General features: G+C 41.1%; 1 protein-coding gene across 1 annotated transcript in view; it reads right to left on the reverse strand.

Moving 5' to 3' along the window:
• Window positions 1-23602, reverse strand: part of LOC106595813 (NT-3 growth factor receptor) — a 165240-nt gene that overhangs the window by 33918 nt on the left and 107720 nt on the right. The window lies entirely within an intron of this gene.

The following is a 23602-nucleotide window of genomic DNA, read 5'->3' on the forward strand; positions in this document are numbered from 1 at the left end:
AATAACATCCGAGAGGAAGGGAAATAACATCCGAGAGGAAGGGAAATAACATCCGAGAGGAAGGGAAATAACATCCGAGAGGAAGGGAAATAACATCTGAGAGGAAGGGAAATAACAATATAGAGGAAGGGAAATAACATCCGAGAGGAAGGGAAATAACAATATAGAGGAAGGGAAATAACATCCGAGAGGAAGGGAAATAACATCCGAGAGGAAGGGAAATAACATCCGAGAGGAAGGGAAATAACATCCGAGAGGAAGGGAAATAACATCCGAGAGGAAGGGAAATAACATCCGAGAGGAAGGGAAATAACATCCGAGAGGAAGGGAAATAACATCCGAGAGGAAGGGAAATAACATCCGAGAGGAAGGGAAATAACATCCGAGAGGAAGGGAAATAACATCCGAGAGGAAGGGAAATAACATCCGAGAGGAAGGGAAATAACAATATAGAGGAAGGGAAATAACATCCGAGAGGAAGGGAAATAACAATATAGAGGAAGGGAAATAACATCCGAGAGGAAGGGAAATAACATCTGAGAGGAAGGGAAATAACATCCGAGAGGAAGGGAAATAACATCTGAGAGGAAGGGAAATAACAATATAGAGGAAGGGAAATAACATCCGAGAGGAAGGGAAATAACATCCGAGAGGAAGGGAAATAACATCCGAGAGGAAGGGAAATAACATCCGAGAGGAAGGGAAATAACATCCGAGAGGAAGGGAAATAACATCCGAGAGGAAGGGAAATAACATCCGAGAGGAAGGGAAATAACATCTGAGAGGAAGGGAAATAACAATATAGAGGAAGGGAAATAACATCCGAGAGGAAGGGAAATAACATCCGAGAGGAAGGGAAATAACATCTGAGAGGAAGGGAAATAACATCCGAGAGGAAGGGAAATAACATCCGAGAGGAAGGGAAATAACATCCAGCACCTATAATATGAGTCAACAAGATTCAGTTAGAGAATGACAGGGTGATATTGGAGGTGATTCAGTTAGAGAATGACAGGGTGATATTGGATCTGATTCAGTGAGAGAATGACAGGGTGATATTGGAGGTGATTTAGAGAATAACAGGGTGATATTGGAGGTGATTTAGAGAATGACAGGGTGATATTGGAGGTGATTTAGAGAATGACAGGGTGATATTGGAGGTGATTCAGTGAGAGAATGACAGGGTGATATTGGAGGTGATTTAGAGAATGACAGGGTGATATTGGAGGTGATTCAGTTAGAGAATGACAGGGTGATATTGGAGGTGATTTAGAGAATGACAGGGTGATATTGGAGGTGATTCAGTTAGAGAATGACAGGGTGATATTGGAGGTGATTTAGAGAATGACAGGGTGATATTGGAGGTGATTTAGAGAATGACAGGGTGATATTGGAGGTGATTCAGTTAGAGAATGACAGGGTGATATTGGAGGTGATTCAGTTAGAGAATGACAGGGTGATATTGGAGGTGATTTAGAGAATGACAGGGTGATATTGGAGGTGATTTAGAGAATGACAGGGTGATATTGGATCTGATTCAGTGAGAGAATGACAGGGTGATATTGGAGGTGATTTAGAGAATAACAGGGTGATATTGGAGGTGATTTAGAGAATGACAGGGTGATATTGGAGGTGATTTAGAGAATGACAGGGTGATATTGGAGGTGATTCAGTGAGAGAATGACAGGGTGATATTGGAGGTGATTTAGAGAATGACAGGGTGATATTGGAGGTGATTCAGTTAGAGAATGACAGGGTGATATTGGAGGTGATTTAGAGAATGACAGGGTGATATTGGAGGTGATTCAGTTAGAGAATGACAGGGTGATATTGGAGGTGATTTAGAGAATGACAGGGTGATATTGGAGGTGATTTAGAGAATGACAGGGTGATATTGGAGGTGATTTAGAGAATGACAGGGTGATATTGGAGGTGATTTAGAGAATGACAGGGTGATATTGGAGGTGATTCAGTTAGAGAATGACAGGGTGATATTGGAGGTGATTTAGAGAATGACAGGGTGATATTGGAGGTGATTTAGAGAATGACAGGGTGATATTGGAGGTGATTTAGAGAATAACAGGGTGATATTGGAGGTGATTCAGTTAGAGAATGACAGGGTGATATTGGAGGTGATTTAGAGAATGACAGGGTGATATTGGAGGTGATTTAGAGAATGACAGGGTGATATTGGAGGTGATTTAGAGAATGACAGGGTGATATTGGAGGTGATTTAGAGAATGACAGGGTGATATTGGAGGTGATTTAGAGAATGACAGGGTGATATTGGAGGTGATTTAGAGAATGACAGGGTGATATTGGAGGTGATTCAGTTAGAGAATGACAGGGTGATATTGGAGGTGATTCAGTTAGAGAATGACAGGGTGATATTGGAGGTGATTTAGAGAATGACAGGGTGATATTGGAGGTGATTTAGAGAATGACAGGGTGATATTGGAGGTGATTCAGTGAGAGAATGACAGGGTGATATTGGAGGTGATTTAGAGAATGACAGGGTGATATTGGAGGTGATTCAGTGAGAGAATGACAGGGTGATATTGGAGGTGATTTAGAGAATGACAGGGTGATATTGGATCTGATTCAGTTAGAGAATGACAGGGTGATATTGGAGGTGATTTAGAGAATGACAGGGTGATATTGGATCTGATTCAGTTAGAGAATGACAGGGTGATATTGGAGGTGATTCAGTTAGAGAATGACAGGGTGATATTGGAGGTGATTCAATTAGAGAATGACAGGGTGATATTGGACGTGATTCAGTGAGAGAATGACAGGGTGATATTGGAGGTGATTTAGAGAATGACAGGGTGATATTGGATCTGATTCAGTTAGAGAATGACAGGGTGATATTGGAGGTGATTTAGAGAATGACAGGGTGATATTGGATCTGATTCAGTTAGAGAATGACAGGGTGATATTGGAGGTGATTCAGTTAGAGAATGACAGGGTGATATTGGAGGTGATTCAATTAGAGAATGACAGGGTGATATTGGACGTGATTCAGTGAGAGAATGACAGGGTGATATTGGAGGTGATTTAGAGAATGACAGGGTGATATTGGATCTGATTCAGTTAGAGAATGACAGGGTTATATTGGAGGTGATTTAGAGAATGACAGGGTGATATTGGAGGTGATTTAGAGAATGACAGGGTGATATTGGATCTGATTCAGTTAGAGAATGACAGGGTGATATTGGAGGTGATTTAGAGAATGACAGGGTGATATTGGAGGTGATTTAGAGAATGACAGGGTGATATTGGAGGTGATTCAGTTAGAGAATGACAGGGTGATATTGGAGGTGATTTAGAGAATGACAGGGTGATATTGGAGGTGATTTAGAGAATGACAGGGTGATATTGGAGGTGATTTAGAGAATAACAGGGTGATATTGGAGGTGATTTAGAGAATGACAGGGTGATATTGGAGGTGATTTAGAGAATGACAGGGTGATATTGGAGGTGATTCAGTTAGAGAATGACAGGGTGATATTGGAGGTGATTTAGAGAATGACAGGGTGATATTGGAGGTGATTTAGAGAATGACAGGGTGATATTGGAGGTGATTTAGAGAATGACAGGGTGATATTGGAGGTGATTCAGTTAGAGAATGACAGGGTGATATTGGAGGTGATTTAGAGAATGACAGGGTGATATTGGAGGTGATTCAGTTAGAGAATGACAGGGTGATATTGGAGGTGATTTAGAGAATGACAGGGTGATATTGGAGGTGATTTAGAGAATGACAGGGTGATATTGGAGGTGATTCAGTTAGAGAATAACAGGGTGATATTGGATCTGATTCAGTTAGAGAATAACAGGGTGATATTGGAGGTGATTTAGAGAATGACAGGGTGATATTGGAGGTGATTTAGAGAATGACAGGGTGATATTGGAGGTGATTCAATTAGAGAATGACAGGGTGATATTGGACGTGATTCAGTGAGAGAATGACAGGGTGATATTGGAGGTGATTTAGAGAATGACAGGGTGATATTGGATCTGATTCAGTTAGAGAATGACAGGGTGATATTGGAGGTGATTCAGTTAGAGAATGACAGGGTGATATTGGAGGTGATTTAGAGAATGACAGGGTGATATTGGAGGTGATTCAGTGAGAGAATGACAGGGTGATATTGGAGGTGATTTAGAGAATAACAGGGTGATATTGGAGGTGATTTAGAGAATGACAGGGTGATATTGGAGGTGATTTAGAGAATGACAGGGTGATATTGGAGGTGATTCAGTGAGAGAATGACAGGGTGATATTGGAGGTGATTTAGAGAATGACAGGGTGATATTGGAGGTGATTCAGTTAGAGAATGACAGGGTGATATTGGAGGTGATTTAGAGAATGACAGGGTGATATTGGAGGTGATTCAGTTAGAGAATGACAGGGTGATATTGGAGGTGATTTAGAGAATGACAGGGTGATATTGGAGGTGATTTAGAGAATGACAGGGTGATATTGGAGGTGATTTAGAGAATGACAGGGTGATATTGGAGGTGATTTAGAGAATGACAGGGTGATATTGGAGGTGATTCAGTTAGAGAATGACAGGGTGATATTGGAGGTGATTTAGAGAATGACAGGGTGATATTGGAGGTGATTTAGAGAATGACAGGGTGATATTGGAGGTGATTTAGAGAATAACAGGGTGATATTGGAGGTGATTCAGTTAGAGAATGACAGGGTGATATTGGAGGTGATTTAGAGAATGACAGGGTGATATTGGAGGTGATTTAGAGAATGACAGGGTGATATTGGAGGTGATTTAGAGAATGACAGGGTGATATTGGAGGTGATTTAGAGAATGACAGGGTGATATTGGAGGTGATTTAGAGAATGACAGGGTGATATTGGAGGTGATTTAGAGAATGACAGGGTGATATTGGAGGTGATTCAGTTAGAGAATGACAGGGTGATATTGGAGGTGATTCAGTTAGAGAATGACAGGGTGATATTGGAGGTGATTTAGAGAATGACAGGGTGATATTGGAGGTGATTTAGAGAATGACAGGGTGATATTGGAGGTGATTCAGTGAGAGAATGACAGGGTGATATTGGAGGTGATTTAGAGAATGACAGGGTGATATTGGAGGTGATTCAGTGAGAGAATGACAGGGTGATATTGGAGGTGATTTAGAGAATGACAGGGTGATATTGGATCTGATTCAGTTAGAGAATGACAGGGTGATATTGGAGGTGATTTAGAGAATGACAGGGTGATATTGGATCTGATTCAGTTAGAGAATGACAGGGTGATATTGGAGGTGATTCAGTTAGAGAATGACAGGGTGATATTGGAGGTGATTCAATTAGAGAATGACAGGGTGATATTGGACGTGATTCAGTGAGAGAATGACAGGGTGATATTGGAGGTGATTTAGAGAATGACAGGGTGATATTGGATCTGATTCAGTTAGAGAATGACAGGGTGATATTGGAGGTGATTTAGAGAATGACAGGGTGATATTGGATCTGATTCAGTTAGAGAATGACAGGGTGATATTGGAGGTGATTCAGTTAGAGAATGACAGGGTGATATTGGAGGTGATTCAATTAGAGAATGACAGGGTGATATTGGACGTGATTCAGTGAGAGAATGACAGGGTGATATTGGAGGTGATTTAGAGAATGACAGGGTGATATTGGATCTGATTCAGTTAGAGAATGACAGGGTTATATTGGAGGTGATTTAGAGAATGACAGGGTGATATTGGAGGTGATTTAGAGAATGACAGGGTGATATTGGATCTGATTCAGTTAGAGAATGACAGGGTGATATTGGAGGTGATTTAGAGAATGACAGGGTGATATTGGAGGTGATTTAGAGAATGACAGGGTGATATTGGAGGTGATTCAGTTAGAGAATGACAGGGTGATATTGGAGGTGATTTAGAGAATGACAGGGTGATATTGGAGGTGATTTAGAGAATGACAGGGTGATATTGGAGGTGATTTAGAGAATAACAGGGTGATATTGGAGGTGATTTAGAGAATGACAGGGTGATATTGGAGGTGATTTAGAGAATGACAGGGTGATATTGGAGGTGATTCATTTAGAGAATGACAGGGTGATATTGGAGGTGATTTAGAGAATGACAGGGTGATATTGGAGGTGATTTAGAGAATGACAGGGTGATATTGGAGGTGATTTAGAGAATGACAGGGTGATATTGGAGGTGATTCAGTTAGAGAATGACAGGGTGATATTGGAGGTGATTTAGAGAATGACAGGGTGATATTGGAGGTGATTCAGTTAGAGAATGACAGGGTGATATTGGAGGTGATTTAGAGAATGACAGGGTGATATTGGAGGTGATTTAGAGAATGACAGGGTGATATTGGAGGTGATTCAGTTAGAGAATAACAGGGTGATATTGGATCTGATTCAGTTAGAGAATAACAGGGTGATATTGGAGGTGATTTAGAGAATGACAGGGTGATATTGGAGGTGATTTAGAGAATGACAGGGTGATATTGGAGGTGATTCAATTAGAGAATGACAGGGTGATATTGGACGTGATTCAGTGAGAGAATGACAGGGTGATATTGGAGGTGATTTAGAGAATGACAGGGTGATATTGGATCTGATTCAGTTAGAGAATGACAGGGTGATATTGGAGGTGATTCAGTTAGAGAATGACAGGGTGATATTGGAGGTGATTCAGTGAGAGAATGACAGGGTGATATTGGAGGTGATTTAGAGAATGACAGGGTGATATTGGAGGTGATTTAGAGAATGACAGGGTTATATTGGAGGTGATTTAGAGAATGACAGGGTGATATTGGAGGTGATTCAGTTAGAGAATGACAGGGTGATATTGGAGGTGATTCAGTTAGAGAATGACAGGGTGATATTGGAGGTGATTTAGAGAATGACAGGGTGATATTGGAGGTGATTCAGTTAGAGAATGACAGGGTGATATTGGAGGTGATTTAGAGAATGACAGGGTGATATTGGAGGTGATTCAGTTAGAGAATGACAGGGTGATATTGGAGGTGATTCAGTTAGAGAATGACAGGGTGATATTGGAGGTGATTCAGTGAGAGAATGACAGGGTGATATTGGAGGTGATTTAGAGAATGACAGGGTGATATTGGAGGTGATTCAGTTAGAGAATGACAGGGTTATATTGGAGGTGATTTAGAGAATGACAGGGTGATATTGGAGGTGATTCAGTTAGAGAATGACAGGGTGATATTGGAGGTGATTTAGAGAATGACAGGGTGATATTGGAGGTGATTTAGAGAATGACAGGGTGATATTGGAGGTGATTCAGTGAGAGAATGACAGGGTGATATTGGAGGTGATTTAGAGAATGACAGGGTGATATTGGAGGTGATTCAGTTAGAGAATAACAGGGTGATATTGGATCTGATTCAGTTAGAGAATGACAGGGTGATATTGGAGGTGATTCAGTTAGAGAATGACAGGGTGATATTGGAGGTGATTTAGAGAATGACAGGGTGATATTGGAGGTGATTTAGAGAATGACAGGGTGATATTGGAGGTGATTCAGTGAGAGAATAACAGGGTGATATTGGATCTGATTCAGTTAGAGAATGACAGGGTGATATTGGAGGTGATTCAGTTAGAGAATGACAGGGTGATATTGGAGGTGATTCAGTTAGAGAATGACAGGGTGATATTGGAGGTGATTTAGAGAATGACAGGGTGATATTGGAGGTGATTTAGAGAATGACAGGGTGATATTGGAGGTGATTCAGTTAGAGAATGACAGGGTGATATTGGAGGTGATTTAGAGAATGACAGGGTGATATTGGAGGTGATTTAGAGAATGACAGGGTGATATTGGAGGTGATTTAGAGAATGACAGGGTGATATTGGAGCTGATTCAGTTAGAGAATGACAGGGTGATATTGGATCTGATTCAGTTAGAGAATGACAGGGTGATATTGGAGGTGATTCAGTTAGAGAATGACAGGGTGATATTGGAGGTGATTTAGAGAATGACAGGGTGATATTGGAGGTGATTTAGAGAATGACAGGGTGATATTGGCGGTGATTCAGTTAGAGAATGACAGGGTGATATTGGAGGTGATTTAGAGAATGACAGGGTGATATTGGAGGTGATTCAGTTAGAGAATGACAGGGTGATATTGGAGGTGATTCAGTTAGAGAATGACAGGGTGATATTGGAGGTGATTCAGTGAGAGAATAACAGGGTGATATTGGAGGTGATTCAGTTAGAGAATGACAGGGTGATATTGGAGGTGATTTAGAGAATGACAGGGTGATATTGGAGGTGATTCAGTTAGAGAATGACAGGGTGATATTGGAGGTGATTTAGAGAATGACAGGGTGATATTGGAGGTGATTCAGTTAGAGAATGACAGGGTGATATTGGAGGTGATTTAGAGAATGACAGGGTGATATTGGAGGTGATTCAGTTAGAGAATGACAGGGTGATATTGGAGGTGATTCAGTTAGAGAATGACAGGGTGATATTGGAGGTGATTTAGAGAATGACAGGGTGATATTGGAGGTGATTTAGAGAATGACAGGGTGATATTGGAGGTGATTCAGAGAATGACAGGGTGATATTGGAGGTGATTCAGTGAGAGAATGACAGGGTGATATTGGAGGTGATTTAGAGAATGACAGGGTGATATTGGATCTGATTCAGTTAGAGAATGACAGGGTGATATTGGAGGTGATTCAGTTAGAGAATGACAGGGTGATATTGGAGGTGATTCAGTTAGAGAATGACAGGGTGATATTGGAGGTGATTCAGTGAGAGAATGACAGGGTGATATTGGAGGTGATTTAGAGAATGACAGGGTGATATTGGAGGTGATTTAGAGAATGACAGGGTGATATTGGAGGTGATTCAGTTAGAGAATGACAGGGTGATATTGGAGGTGATTTAGAGAATGACAGGGTGATATTGGAGGTGATTTAGAGAATGACAGGGTGATATTGGAGGTGATTCAGTTAGAGAATGACAGGGTGATATTGGAGGTGATTTAGAGAATGACAGGGTGATATTGGAGGTGATTTAGAGAATGACAGGGTGATATTGGAGGTGATTTAGAGAATGACAGGGTGATATTGGAGGTGATTTAGAGAATAACAGGGTGATATTGGAGGTGATTCAGTTAGAGAATGACAGGGTGATATTGGAGGTGATTTAGAGAATGACAGGGTGATATTGGAGGTGATTTAGAGAATGACAGGGTGATATTGGAGGTGATTCAGTTAGAGAATGACAGGGTGATATTGGAGGTGATTCAGTTAGAGAATGACAGGGTGATATTGGAGGTGATTTAGAGAATGACAGGGTGATATTGGAGGTGATTTAGAGAATGACAGGGTGATATTGGAGGTGATTTAGAGAATGACAGGGTGATATTGGAGGTGATTTAGAGAATGACAGGGTGATATTGGAGGTGATTCAGTTAGAGAATGACAGGGTGATATTGGAGGTGATTTAGAGAATGACAGGGTGATATTGGAGGTGATTTAGAGAATGACAGGGTGATATTGGAGGTGATTTAGAGAATGACAGGGTGATATTGGAGGTGATTCAGTGAGAGAATGACAGGGTGATATTGGAGGTGATTTAGAGAATGACAGGGTGATATTGGAGGTGATTCAGTTAGAGAATGACAGGGTGATATTGGAGGTGATTTAGAGAATGACAGGGTGATATTGGAGGTGATTTAGAGAATGACAGGGTGATATTGGAGGTGATTCAGTTAGAGAATGACAGGGTGATATTGGAGGTGATTCAGTGAGAGAATAACAGGGTGATATTGGAGGTGATTCAGTTAGAGAATGACAGGGTGATATTGGAGGTGATTTAGAGAATGACAGGGTGATATTGGAGGTGATTCAGTTAGAGAATGACAGGGTGATATTGGAGGTGATGTAGAGAATGACAGGGTGATATTGGAGGTGATTCAGTTAGAGAATGACAGGGTGATATTGGAGGTGATTCAGTTAGAGAATGACAGGGTGATATTGGAGGTGATTTAGAGAATGACAGGGTGATATTGGAGGTGATTTAGAGAATGACAGGGTGATATTGGAGGTGATTTAGAGAATGACAGGGTGATATTGGAGGTGATTTAGAGAATGACAGGGTGATATTGGAGGTGATTTAGAGAATGACAGGGTGATATTGGAGGTGATTCAGTGAGAGAATGACAGGGTGATATTGGAGGTGATTTAGAGAATGACAGGGTGATATTGGAGGTGATTTAGAGAATGACAGGGTGATATTGGAGGTGATTCAGTTAGAGAATGACAGGGTGATATTGGAGGTGATTCAGTTAGAGAATGACAGGGTGATATTGGAGGTGATTTAGAGAATGACAGGGTGATATTGGAGGTGATTTAGAGAATGACAGGGTGATATTGGATCTGATTCAGTTAGAGAATGACAGGGTGATATTGGAGGTGATTCAGTGAGAGAATGACAGGGTGATATTGGAGGTGATTTAGAGAATGACAGGGTGATATTGGATCTGATTCAGTTAGAGAATGACAGGGTGATATTGGAGGTGATTTAGAGAATGACAGGGTGATATTGGATCTGATTCAGTTAGAGAATGACAGGGTGATATTGGAGGTGATTCAGTTAGAGAATGACAGGGTGATATTGGAGGTGATTTAGAGAATGACAGGGTGATATTGGAGGTGATTTAGAGAATGACAGGGTGATATTGGAGGTGATTCAGTTAGAGAATGACAGGGTGATATTGGAGGTGATTTAGAGAATGACAGGGTGATATTGGAGGTGATTCAGTTAGAGAATGACAGGGTGATATTGGAGGTGATTTAGAGAATGACAGGGTGATATTGGAGGTGATTTAGAGAATGACAGGGTGATATTGGAGGTGATTCAGTTAGAGAATGACAGGGTGATATTGGAGGTGATTCAGTTAGAGAATAACAGGGTGATATTGGAGGTGATTCAGTTAGAGAATGACAGGGTGATATTGGAGGTGATTTAGAGAATGACAGGGTGATATTGGAGGTGATTCAGTTAGAGAATGACAGGGTGATATTGGAGGTGATTCAGTTAGAGAATGACAGGGTGATATTGGAGGTGATTTAGAGAATGACAGGGTGATATTGGAGGTGATTTAGAGAATGACAGGGTGATATTGGAGGTGATTCAGTTAGAGAATGACAGGGTGATATTGGAGGTGATTCAGTGAGAGAATGACAGGGTGATATTGGAGGTGATTTAGAGAATGACAGGGTGATATTGGAGGTGATTTAGAGAATGACAGGGTTATATTGGAGGTGATTTAGAGAATGACAGGGTGATATTGGAGGTGATTCAGTTAGAGAATGACAGGGTGATATTGGAGGTGATTCAGTTAGAGAATGACAGGGTGATATTGGAGGTGATTTAGAGAATGACAGGGTGATATTGGAGGTGATTCAGTTAGAGAATGACAGGGTGATATTGGAGGTGATTTAGAGAATGACAGGGTGATATTGGAGGTGATTCAGTTAGAGAATGACAGGGTGATATTGGAGGTGATTCAGTTAGAGAATGACAGGGTGATATTGGAGGTGATTCAGTGAGAGAATGACAGGGTGATATTGGAGGTGATTTAGAGAATGACAGGGTGATATTGGAGGTGATTCAGTTAGAGAATGACAGGGTTATATTGGAGGTGATTTAGAGAATGACAGGGTGATATTGGAGGTGATTCAGTTAGAGAATGACAGGGTGATATTGGAGGTGATTCAGTGAGAGAATGACAGGGTGATATTGGAGGTGATTTAGAGAATGACAGGGTGATATTGGAGGTGATTCAGTGAGAGAATGACAGGGTGATATTGGAGGTGATTTAGAGAATGACAGGGTGATATTGGATCTGATTCAGTTAGAGAATGACAGGGTGATATTGGAGGTGATTTAGAGAATGACAGGGTGATATTGGATCTGATTCAGTTAGAGAATGACAGGGTGATATTGGAGGTGATTCAGTTAGAGAATGACAGGGTGATATTGGAGGTGATTCAATTAGAGAATGACAGGGTGATATTGGACGTGATTCAGTGAGAGAATGACAGGGTGATATTGGAGGTGATTTAGAGAATGACAGGGTGATATTGGATCTGATTCAGTTAGAGAATGACAGGGTGATATTGGAGGTGATTTAGAGAATGACAGGGTGATATTGGATCTGATTCAGTTAGAGAATGACAGGGTGATATTGGAGGTGATTCAGTTAGAGAATGACAGGGTGATATTGGAGGTGATTCAATTAGAGAATGACAGGGTGATATTGGACGTGATTCAGTGAGAGAATGACAGGGTGATATTGGAGGTGATTTAGAGAATGACAGGGTGATATTGGATCTGATTCAGTTAGAGAATGACAGGGTTATATTGGAGGTGATTTAGAGAATGACAGGGTGATATTGGAGGTGATTTAGAGAATGACAGGGTGATATTGGATCTGATTCAGTTAGAGAATGACAGGGTGATATTGGAGGTGATTTAGAGAATGACAGGGTGATATTGGAGGTGATTTAGAGAATGACAGGGTGATATTGGAGGTGATTCAGTTAGAGAATGACAGGGTGATATTGGAGGTGATTTAGAGAATGACAGGGTGATATTGGAGGTGATTTAGAGAATGACAGGGTGATATTGGAGGTGATTTAGAGAATAACAGGGTGATATTGGAGGTGATTTAGAGAATGACAGGGTGATATTGGAGGTGATTTAGAGAATGACAGGGTGATATTGGAGGTGATTCAGTTAGAGAATGACAGGGTGATATTGGAGGTGATTTAGAGAATGACAGGGTGATATTGGAGGTGATTTAGAGAATGACAGGGTGATATTGGAGGTGATTTAGAGAATGACAGGGTGATATTGGAGGTGATTCAGTTAGAGAATGACAGGGTGATATTGGAGGTGATTTAGAGAATGACAGGGTGATATTGGAGGTGATTCAGTTAGAGAATGACAGGGTGATATTGGAGGTGATTTAGAGAATGACAGGGTGATATTGGAGGTGATTTAGAGAATGACAGGGTGATATTGGAGGTGATTCAGTTAGAGAATAACAGGGTGATATTGGATCTGATTCAGTTAGAGAATAACAGGGTGATATTGGAGGTGATTTAGAGAATGACAGGGTGATATTGGAGGTGATTTAGAGAATGACAGGGTGATATTGGAGGTGATTCAATTAGAGAATGACAGGGTGATATTGGACGTGATTCAGTGAGAGAATGACAGGGTGATATTGGAGGTGATTTAGAGAATGACAGGGTGATATTGGATCTGATTCAGTTAGAGAATGACAGGGTGATATTGGAGGTGATTCAGTTAGAGAATGACAGGGTGATATTGGAGGTGATTCAGTGAGAGAATGACAGGGTGATATTGGAGGTGATTTAGAGAATGACAGGGTGATATTGGAGGTGATTTAGAGAATGACAGGGTTATATTGGAGGTGATTTAGAGAATGACAGGGTGATATTGGAGGTGATTCAGTTAGAGAATGACAGGGTGATATTGGAGGTGATTCAGTTAGAGAATGACAGGGTGATATTGGAGGTGATTTAGAGAATGACAGGGTGATATTGGAGGTGATTCAGTTAGAGAATGACAGGGTGATATTGGAGGTGATTTAGAGAATGACAGGGTGATATTGGAGGTGATTCAGTTAGAGAATGACAGGGTGATATTGGAGGTGATTCAGTTAGAGAATGACAGGGTGATATTGGAGGTGATTCAGTGAGAGAATGACAGGGTGATATTGGAGGTGATTTAGAGAATGACAGGGTGATATTGGAGGTGATTCAGTTAGAGAATGACAGGGTTATATTGGAGGTGATTTAGAGAATGACAGGGTGATATTGGAGGTGATTCAGTTAGAGAATGACAGGGTGATATTGGAGGTGATTTAGAGAATGACAGGGTGATATTGGAGGTGATTTAGAGAATGACAGGGTGATATTGGAGGTGATTCAGTGGGAGAATGACAGGGTGATATTGGAGGTGATTTAGAGAATGACAGGGTGATATTGGAGGTGATTCAGTTAGAGAATAACAGGGTGATATTGGATCTGATTCAGTTAGAGAATGACAGGGTGATATTGGAGGTGATTCAGTTAGAGAATGACAGGGTGATATTGGAGGTGATTTAGAGAATGACAGGGTGATATTGGAGGTGATTTAGAGAATGACAGGGTGATATTGGAGGTGATTCAGTGAGAGAATAACAGGGTGATATTGGATCTGATTCAGTTAGAGAATGACAGGGTGATATTGGAGGTGATTCAGTTAGAGAATGACAGGGTGATATTGGAGGTGATTCAGTTAGAGAATGACAGGGTGATATTGGAGGTGATTTAGAGAATGACAGGGTGATATTGGAGGTGATTTAGAGAATGACAGGGTGATATTGGAGGTGATTCAGTTAGAGAATGACAGGGTGATATTGGAGGTGATTTAGAGAATGACAGGGTGATATTGGAGGTGATTCAGTTAGAGAATGACAGGGTGATATTGGAGGTGATTCAGTTAGAGAATGACAGGGTGATATTGGAGGTGATTTAGAGAATGACAGGGTGATATTGGAGGTGATTTAGAGAATGACAGGGTGATATTGGCGGTGATTCAGTTAGAGAATGACAGGGTGATATTGGAGGTGATTTAGAGAATGACAGGGTGATATTGGAGGTGATTCAGTTAGAGAATGACAGGGTGATATTGGAGGTGATTCAGTTAGAGAATGACAGGGTGATATTGGAGGTGATTCAGTTAGAGAATGACAGGGTGATATTGGAGGTGATTCAGTGAGAGAATAACAGGGTGATATTGGAGGTGATTCAGTTAGAGAATGACAGGGTGATATTGGAGGTGATTTAGAGAATGACAGGGTGATATTGGAGGTGATTCAGTTAGAGAATGACAGGGTGATATTGGAGGTGATTTAGAGAATGACAGGGTGATATTGGAGGTGATTCAGTTAGAGAATGACAGGGTGATATTGGAGGTGATTCAGTTAGAGAATGACAGGGTGATATTGGAGGTGATTTAGAGAATGACAGGGTGATATTGGAGGTGATTCAGAGAATGACAGGGTGATATTGGAGGTGATTCAGTGAGAGAATGACAGGGTGATATTGGAGGTGATTTAGAGAATGACAGGGTGATATTGGATCTGATTCAGTTAGAGAATGACAGGGTGATATTGGAGGTGATTCAGTTAGAGAATGACAGGGTGATATTGGAGGTGATTCAGTTAGAGAATGACAGGGTGATATTGGAGGTGATTCAGTGAGAGAATGACAGGGTGATATTGGAGGTGATTTAGAGAATGACAGGGTGATATTGGAGGTGATTTAGAGAATGACAGGGTGATATTGGAGGTGATTCAGTTAGAGAATGACAGGGTGATATTGGAGGTGATTTAGAGAATGACAGGGTGATATTGGAGGTGATTTAGAGAATGACAGGGTGATATTGGAGGTGATTCAGTTAGAGAATGACAGGGTGATATTGGAGGTGATTTAGAGAATGACAGGGTGATATTGGAGGTGATTTAGAGAATGACAGGGTGATATTGGAGGTGATTTAGAGAATGACAGGGTGATATTGGAGGTGATTTAGAGAATAACAGGGTGATATTGGAGGTGATTCAGTTAGAGAATGACAGGGTGATATTGGAGGTGATTTAGAGAATGACAGGGTGATATTGGAGGTGATTTAGAGAATGACAGGGTGATATTGGAGGTGATTCAGTTAGAGAATGACAGGGTGATATTGGAGGTGATTCAGTTAGAGAATGACAGGGTGATATTGGAGGTGATTTAGAGAATGACAGGGTGATATTGGAGGTGATTTAGAGAATGACAGGGTGATATTGGAGGTGATTTAGAGAATGACAGGGTGATATTGGAGGTGATTCAGTGAGAGAATGACAGGGTGATATTGGAGGTGATTTAGAGAATGACAGGGTGATATTGGAGGTGATTCAGTTAGAGAATGACAGGGTGATATTGGAGGTGATTTAGAGAATGACAGGGTGATATTGGAGGTGATTCAGTTAGAGAATGACAGGGTGATATTGGAGGTGATTCAGTGAGAGAATAACAGGGTGATATTGGAGGTGATTCAGTTAGAGAATGACAGGGTGATATTGGAGGTGATTTAGAGAATGACAGGGTGATATTGGAGGTGATTCAGTTAGAGAATGACAGGGTGATATTGGAGGTGATTTAGAGAATGACAGGGTGATATTGGAGGTGATTCAGTTAGAGAATGACAGGGTGATATTGGAGGTGATTCAGTTAGAGAATGACAGGGTGATATTGGAGGTGATTTAGAGAATGACAGGGTGATATTGGAGGTGATTTAGAGAATGACAGGGTGATATTGGAGGTGATTTAGAGAATGACAGGGTGATATTGGAGGTGATTTAGAGAATGACAGGGTGATATTGGAGGTGATTTAGAGAATGACAGGGTGATATTGGAGGTGATTTAGAGAATGACAGGGTGATATTGGAGGTGATTCAGTGAGAGAATGACAGGGTGATATTGGAGGTGATTTAGAGAATGACAGGGTGATATTGGAGGTGATTTAGAGAATGACAGGGTGATATTGGAGGTGATTCAGTTAGAGAATGACAGGGTGATATTGGAGGTGATTCAGTTAGAGAATGACAGGGTGATATTGGAGGTGATTTAGAGAATGACAGGGTGATATTGGAGGTGATTTAGAGAATGACAGGGTGATATTGGATCTGATTCAGTTAGAGAATGACAGGGTGATATTGGAGGTGATTCAGTGAGAGAATGACAGGGTGATATTGGAGGTGATTTAGAGAATGACAGGGTGATATTGGATCTGATTCAGTTAGAGAATGACAGGGTGATATTGGAGGTGATTTAGAGAATGACAGGGTGATATTGGATCTGATTCAGTTAGAGAATGACAGGGTGATATTGGAGGTGATTCAGTTAGAGAATGACAGGGTGATATTGGAGGTGATTTAGAGAATGACAGGGTGATATTGGAGGTGATTTAGAGAATGACAGGGTGATATTGGAGGTGATTCAGTTAGAGAATGACAGGGTGATATTGGAGGTGATTTAGAGAATGACAGGGTGATATTGGAGGTGATTCAGTTAGAGAATGACAGGGTGATATTGGAGGTGATTTAGAGAATGACAGGGTGATATTGGAGGTGATTTAGAGAATGACAGGGTGATATTGGAGGTGATTCAGTTAGAGAATGACAGGGTGATATTGGAGGTGATTCAGTTAGAGAATAACAGGGTGATATTGGAGGTGATTCAGTTAGAGAATGACAGGGTGATATTGGAGGTGATTTAGAGAATGACAGGGTGATATTGGAGGTGATTCAGTTAGAGAATGACAGGGTGATATTGGAGGTGATTCAGTTAGAGAATGACAGGGTGATATTGGAGGTGATTTAGAGAATGACAGGGTGATATTGGAGGTGATTTAGAGAATGACAGGGTGATATTGGAGGTGATTCAGTTAGAGAATGACAGGGTGATATTGGAGGTGATTCAGTGAGAGAATGACAGGGTGATATTGGAGGTGATTTAGAGAATGACAGGGTGATATTGGAGGTGATTTAGAGAATGACAGGGTGATATTGGAGGTGATTTAGAGAATGACAGGGTGATATTGGAGGTGATTCAGTTAGAGAATGACAGGGTGATATTGGAGGTGATTCAGTTAGAGAATGACAGGGTGATATTGGAGGTGATTCAGTTAGAGAATGACAGGGTGATATTGGAGGTGATTTAGAGAATGACAGGGTGATATTGGAGGTGATTCAGTTAGAGAATGACAGGGTGATATTGGAGGTGATTTAGAGAATGACAGGGTGATATTGGAGGTGATTCAGTTAGAGAATGACAGGGTGATATTGGAGGTGATTCAGTTAGAGAATGACAGGGTGATATTGGAGGTGATTCAGTGAGAGAATGACAGGGTGATATTGGAGGTGATTTAGAGAATGACAGGGTGATATTGGAGGTGATTCAGTTAGAGAATGACAGGGTTATATTGGAGGTGATTTAGAGAATGACAGGGTGATATTGGAGGTGATTCAGTTAGAGAATGACAGGGTGATATTGGAGGTGATTTAGAGAATGACAGGGTGATATTGGAGGTGATTTAGAGAATGACAGGGTGATATTGGAGGTGATTCAGTGAGAGAATGACAGGGTGATATTGGAGGTGATTTAGAGAATGACAGGGTGATATTGGAGGTGATTCAGTTAGAGAATAACAGGGTGATATTGGATCTGATTCAGTTAGAGAATGACAGGGTGATATTGGAGGTGATTCAGTTAGAGAATGACAGGGTGATATTGGAGGTGATTTAGAGAATGACAGGGTGATATTGGAGGTGATTTAGAGAATGACAGGGTGATATTGGAGGTGATTCAGTGAGAGAATAACAGGGTGATATTGGATCTGATTCAGTTAGAGAATGACAGGGTGATATTGGAGGTGATTCAGTTAGAGAATGACAGGGTGATATTGGAGGTGATTCAGTTAGAGAATGACAGGGTGATATTGGAGGTGATTTAGAGAATGACAGGGTGATATTGGAGGTGATTTAGAGAATGACAGGGTGATATTGGAGGTGATTCAGTTAGAGAATGACAGGGTGATATTGGAGGTGATTTAGAGAATGACAGGGTGATATTGGAGGTGATTCAGTTAGAGAATGACAGGGTGATATTGGAGGTGATTCAGTTAGAGAATGACAGGGTGATATTGGAGGTGATTTAGAGAATGACAGGGTGATATTGGAGGTGATTTAGAGAATGACAGGGTGATATTGGCGGTGATTCAGTTAGAGAATGACAGGGTGATATTGGAGGTGATTTAGAGAATGACAGGGTGATATTGGAGGTGATTCAGTTAGAGAATGACAGGGTGATATTGGAGGTGATTCAGTTAGAGAATGACAGGGTGATATTGGAGGTGATTCAGTTAGAGAATGACAGGGTGATATTGGAGGTGATTCAGTGAGAGAATAACAGGGTGATATTGGAGGTGATTCAGTTAGAGAATGACAGGGTGATATTGGAGGTGATTTAGAGAATGACAGGGTGATATTGGAGGTGATTCAGTTAGAGAATGACAGGGTGATATTGGAGGTGATTTAGAGAATGACAGGGTGATATTGGAGGTGATTCAGTTAGAGAATGACAGGGTGATATTGGAGGTGATTCAGTTAGAGAATGACAGGGTGATATTGGAGGTGATTTAGAGAATGACAGGGTGATATTGGAGGTGATTTAGAGAATGACAGGGTGATATTGGAGGTGATTCAGAGAATGACAGGGTGATATTGGAGGTGATTCAGTGAGAGAATGACAGGGTGATATTGGAGGTGATTTAGAGAATGACAGGGTGATATTGGATCTGATTCAGTTAGAGAATGACAGGGTGATATTGGAGGTGATTCAGTTAGAGAATGACAGGGTGATATTGGAGGTGATTCAGTTAGAGAATGACAGGGTGATATTGGAGGTGATTCAGTGAGAGAATGACAGGGTGATATTGGAGGTGATTTAGAGAATGACAGGGTGATATTGGAGGTGATTTAGAGAATGACAGGGTGATATTGGAGGTGATTCAGTTAGAGAATGACAGGGTGATATTGGAGGTGATTTAGAGAATGACAGGGTGATATTGGAGGTGATTTAGAGAATGACAGGGTGATATTGGAGGTGATTCAGTTAGAGAATGACAGGGTGATATTGGAGGTGATTTAGAGAATGACAGGGTGATATTGGAGGTGATTTAGAGAATGACAGGGTGATATTGGAGGTGATTTAGAGAATGACAGGGTGATATTGGAGGTGATTTAGAGAATAACAGGGTGATATTGGAGGTGATTCAGTTAGAGAATGACAGGGTGATATTGGAGGTGATTTAGAGAATGACAGGGTGATATTGGAGGTGATTTAGAGAATGACAGGGTGATATTGGAGGTGATTCAGTTAGAGAATGACAGGGTGATATTGGAGGTGATTCAGTTAGAGAATGACAGGGTGATATTGGAGGTGATTTAGAGAATGACAGGGTGATATTGGAGGTGATTTAGAGAATGACAGGGTGATATTGGAGGTGATTTAGAGAATGACAGGGTGATATTGGAGGTGATTTAGAGAATGACAGGGTGATATTGGAGGTGATTCAGTTAGAGAATGACAGGGTGATATTGGAGGTGATTTAGAGAATGACAGGGTGATATTGGAGGTGATTTAGAGAATGACAGGGTGATATTGGAGGTGATTTAGAGAATGACAGGGTGATATTGGAGGTGATTCAGTGAGAGAATGACAGGGTGATATTGGAGGTGATTTAGAGAATGACAGGGTGATATTGGAGGTGATTCAGTTAGAGAATGACAGGGTGATATTGGAGGTGATTTAGAGAATGACAGGGTGATATTGGAGGTGATTCAGTTAGAGAATGACAGGGTGATATTGGAGGTGATTCAGTGAGAGAATAACAGGGTGATATTGGAGGTGATTCAGTTAGAGAATGACAGGGTGATATTGGAGGTGATTTAGAGAATGACAGGGTGATATTGGAGGTGATTCAGTTAGAGAATGACAGGGTGATATTGGAGGTGATTTAGAGAATGACAGGGTGATATTGGAGGTGATTCAGTTAGAGAATGACAGGGTGATATTGGAGGTGATTCAGTTAGAGAATGACAGGGTGATATTGGAGGTGATTTAGAGAATGACAGGGTGATATTGGAGGTGATTTAGAGAATGACAGGGTGATATTGGAGGTGATTTAGAGAATGACAGGGTGATATTGGAGGTGATTTAGAGAATGACAGGGTGATATTGGAGGTGATTTAGAGAATGACAGGGTGATATTGGAGGTGATTCAGTGAGAGAATGACAGGGTGATATTGGAGGTGATTTAGAGAATGACAGGGTGATATTGGAGGTGATTTAGAGAATGACAGGGTGATATTGGAGGTGATTCAGTTAGAGAATGACAGGGTGATATTGGAGGTGATTCAGTTAGAGAATGACAGGGTGATATTGGAGGTGATTTAGAGAATGACAGGGTGATATTGGAGGTGATTTAGAGAATGACAGGGTGATATTGGATCTGATTCAGTTAGAGAATGACAGGGTGATATTGGAGGTGATTCAGTGAGAGAATGACAGGGTGATATTGGAGGTGATTTAGAGAATGACAGGGTGATATTGGATCTGATTCAGTTAGAGAATGACAGGGTGATATTGGAGGTGATTTAGAGAATGACAGGGTGATATTGGATCTGATTCAGTTAGAGAATGACAGGGTGATATTGGAGGTGATTCAGTTAGAGAATGACAGGGTGATATTGGAGGTGATTTAGAGAATGACAGGGTGATATTGGAGGTGATTTAGAGAATGACAGGGTGATATTGGAGGTGATTCAGTTAGAGAATGACAGGGTGATATTGGAGGTGATTTAGAGAATGACAGGGTGATATTGGAGGTGATTCAGTTAGAGAATGACAGGGTGATATTGGAGGTGATTTAGAGAATGACAGGGTGATATTGGAGGTGATTTAGAGAATGACAGGGTGATATTGGAGGTGATTCAGTTAGAGAATGACAGGGTGATATTGGAGGTGATTCAGTTAGAGAATAACAGGGTGATATTGGAGGTGATTCAGTTAGAGAATGACAGGGTGATATTGGAGGTGATTTAGAGAATGACAGGGTGATATTGGAGGTGATTCAGTTAGAGAATGACAGGGTGATATTGGAGGTGATTCAGTTAGAGAATGACAGGGTGATATTGGAGGTGATTTAGAGAATGACAGGGTGATATTGGAGGTGATTTAGAGAATGACAGGGTGATATTGGAGGTGATTCAGTTAGAGAATGACAGGGTGATATTGGAGGTGATTTAGAGAATGACAGGGTGATATTGGAGCTGATTCAGTTAGAGAATGACAGGGTGATATTGGAGGTGATTTAGAGAATGACAGGGTGATATTGGAGGTGATTTAGAGAATGACAGGGTGATATTGGAGGTGATTCAGTTAGAGAATGACAGGGTGATATTGGAGGTGATTTAGAGAATGACAGGGTGATATTGGAGGTGATTTAGAGAATGACAGGGTGATATTGGATCTGATTCAGTTAGAGAATAACAGGGTGATATTGGAGGTGATTTAGAGAATGACAGGGTGATATTGGAGGTGATTCAGTGAGAGAATGACAGGGTGATATTGGAGGTGATTTAGAGAATGACAGGGTGATATTGGAGGTGATTCAGTTAGAGAATGACAGGGTGATATTGGATCTGATTCAGTTAGAGAATGACAGGGTGATATTGGAGGTGATTCAGTTAGAGAATGACAGGGTGATATTGGAGGTGATTTAGAGAATAACAGGGTGATATTGGAGCTGATTCAGTTAGAGAATGACAGGGTGATATTGGAGGTGATTTAGAGAATAACAGGGTGATATTGGAGGTGATTCAGTTAGAGAATAACAGGGTGATATTGGAGGTGATTTAGAGAATGACAGGGTGATATTGGCGGTGATTCAGTTAGAGAATGACAGGGTGATATTGGAGGTGATTTAGAGAATGACAGGGTGATATTGGAGGTGATTCAGTTAGAGAATGACAGGGTGATATTGGAGGTGATTTAGAAACTGACAGGGTGATATTGGAGGTGATTCAGTTAGAGAATGACAGGGTGATATTGGAGGTGATTTAGAGAATGACAGGGTGATATTGGAGGTGATTTAGAGAATGACAGGGTGATATTGGAGGTGATTTAGAGAATGACAGGGTGATATTGGAGGTGATTCAGTTAGAGAATGACAGGGTGATATTGGCGGTGATTCAGTTAGAGAATGACAGGGTGATATTGGAGGTGATTTAGAGAATGACAGGGTGATATTGGAGGTGATTTAGAGAATGACAGGGTGATATTGGAGCTGATTCAGTGAGAGAATGACAGGGTGATATTGGAGGTGATTTAGAGAATGACAGGGTGATATTGGAGGTGATTCAGTTAGAGAATGACAGGGTGATATTGGAGGTGATTTAGAGAATGACAGGGTGATATTGGAGGTGATTCAGTGAGAGAATGACAGGGTGATATTGGAGGTGATTTAGAGAATGACAGGGTGATATTGGAGGTGATTCAGTTAGAGAATGACAGGGTGATATTGGAGGTGATTTAGAGAATGACAGGGTGATATTGGAGGTGATTTAGAGAATGACAGGGTGATATTGGAGGTGATTCAGTTAGAGAATGACAGGGTGATATTGGAGGTGATTTAGAGAATGACAGGGTGATATTGGAGGTGATTTAGAGAATGACGGTGATATTGGAGGTGATTTAGAGAATGACAGGGTGATATTGGAGGTGATTCAGTTAGAGAATGACAGGGTGATATTGGAGGTGATTTAGAGAATGACAGGGTGATATTGGAGGTGATTTAGAGAATGACAGGGTGATATTGGAGGTGATTCAGTTAGAGAATGACAGGGTGATATTGGAGGTGATTTAGAGAATGACAGGGTGATATT

Source organism: Salmo salar, chromosome 26 (genome assembly GCF_965601325.2).
Source record: "Salmo salar chromosome 26, fSalSal1, whole genome shotgun sequence".
In the NCBI taxonomy this organism is placed as follows: Eukaryota; Metazoa; Chordata; class Actinopteri; order Salmoniformes; family Salmonidae; genus Salmo; species Salmo salar.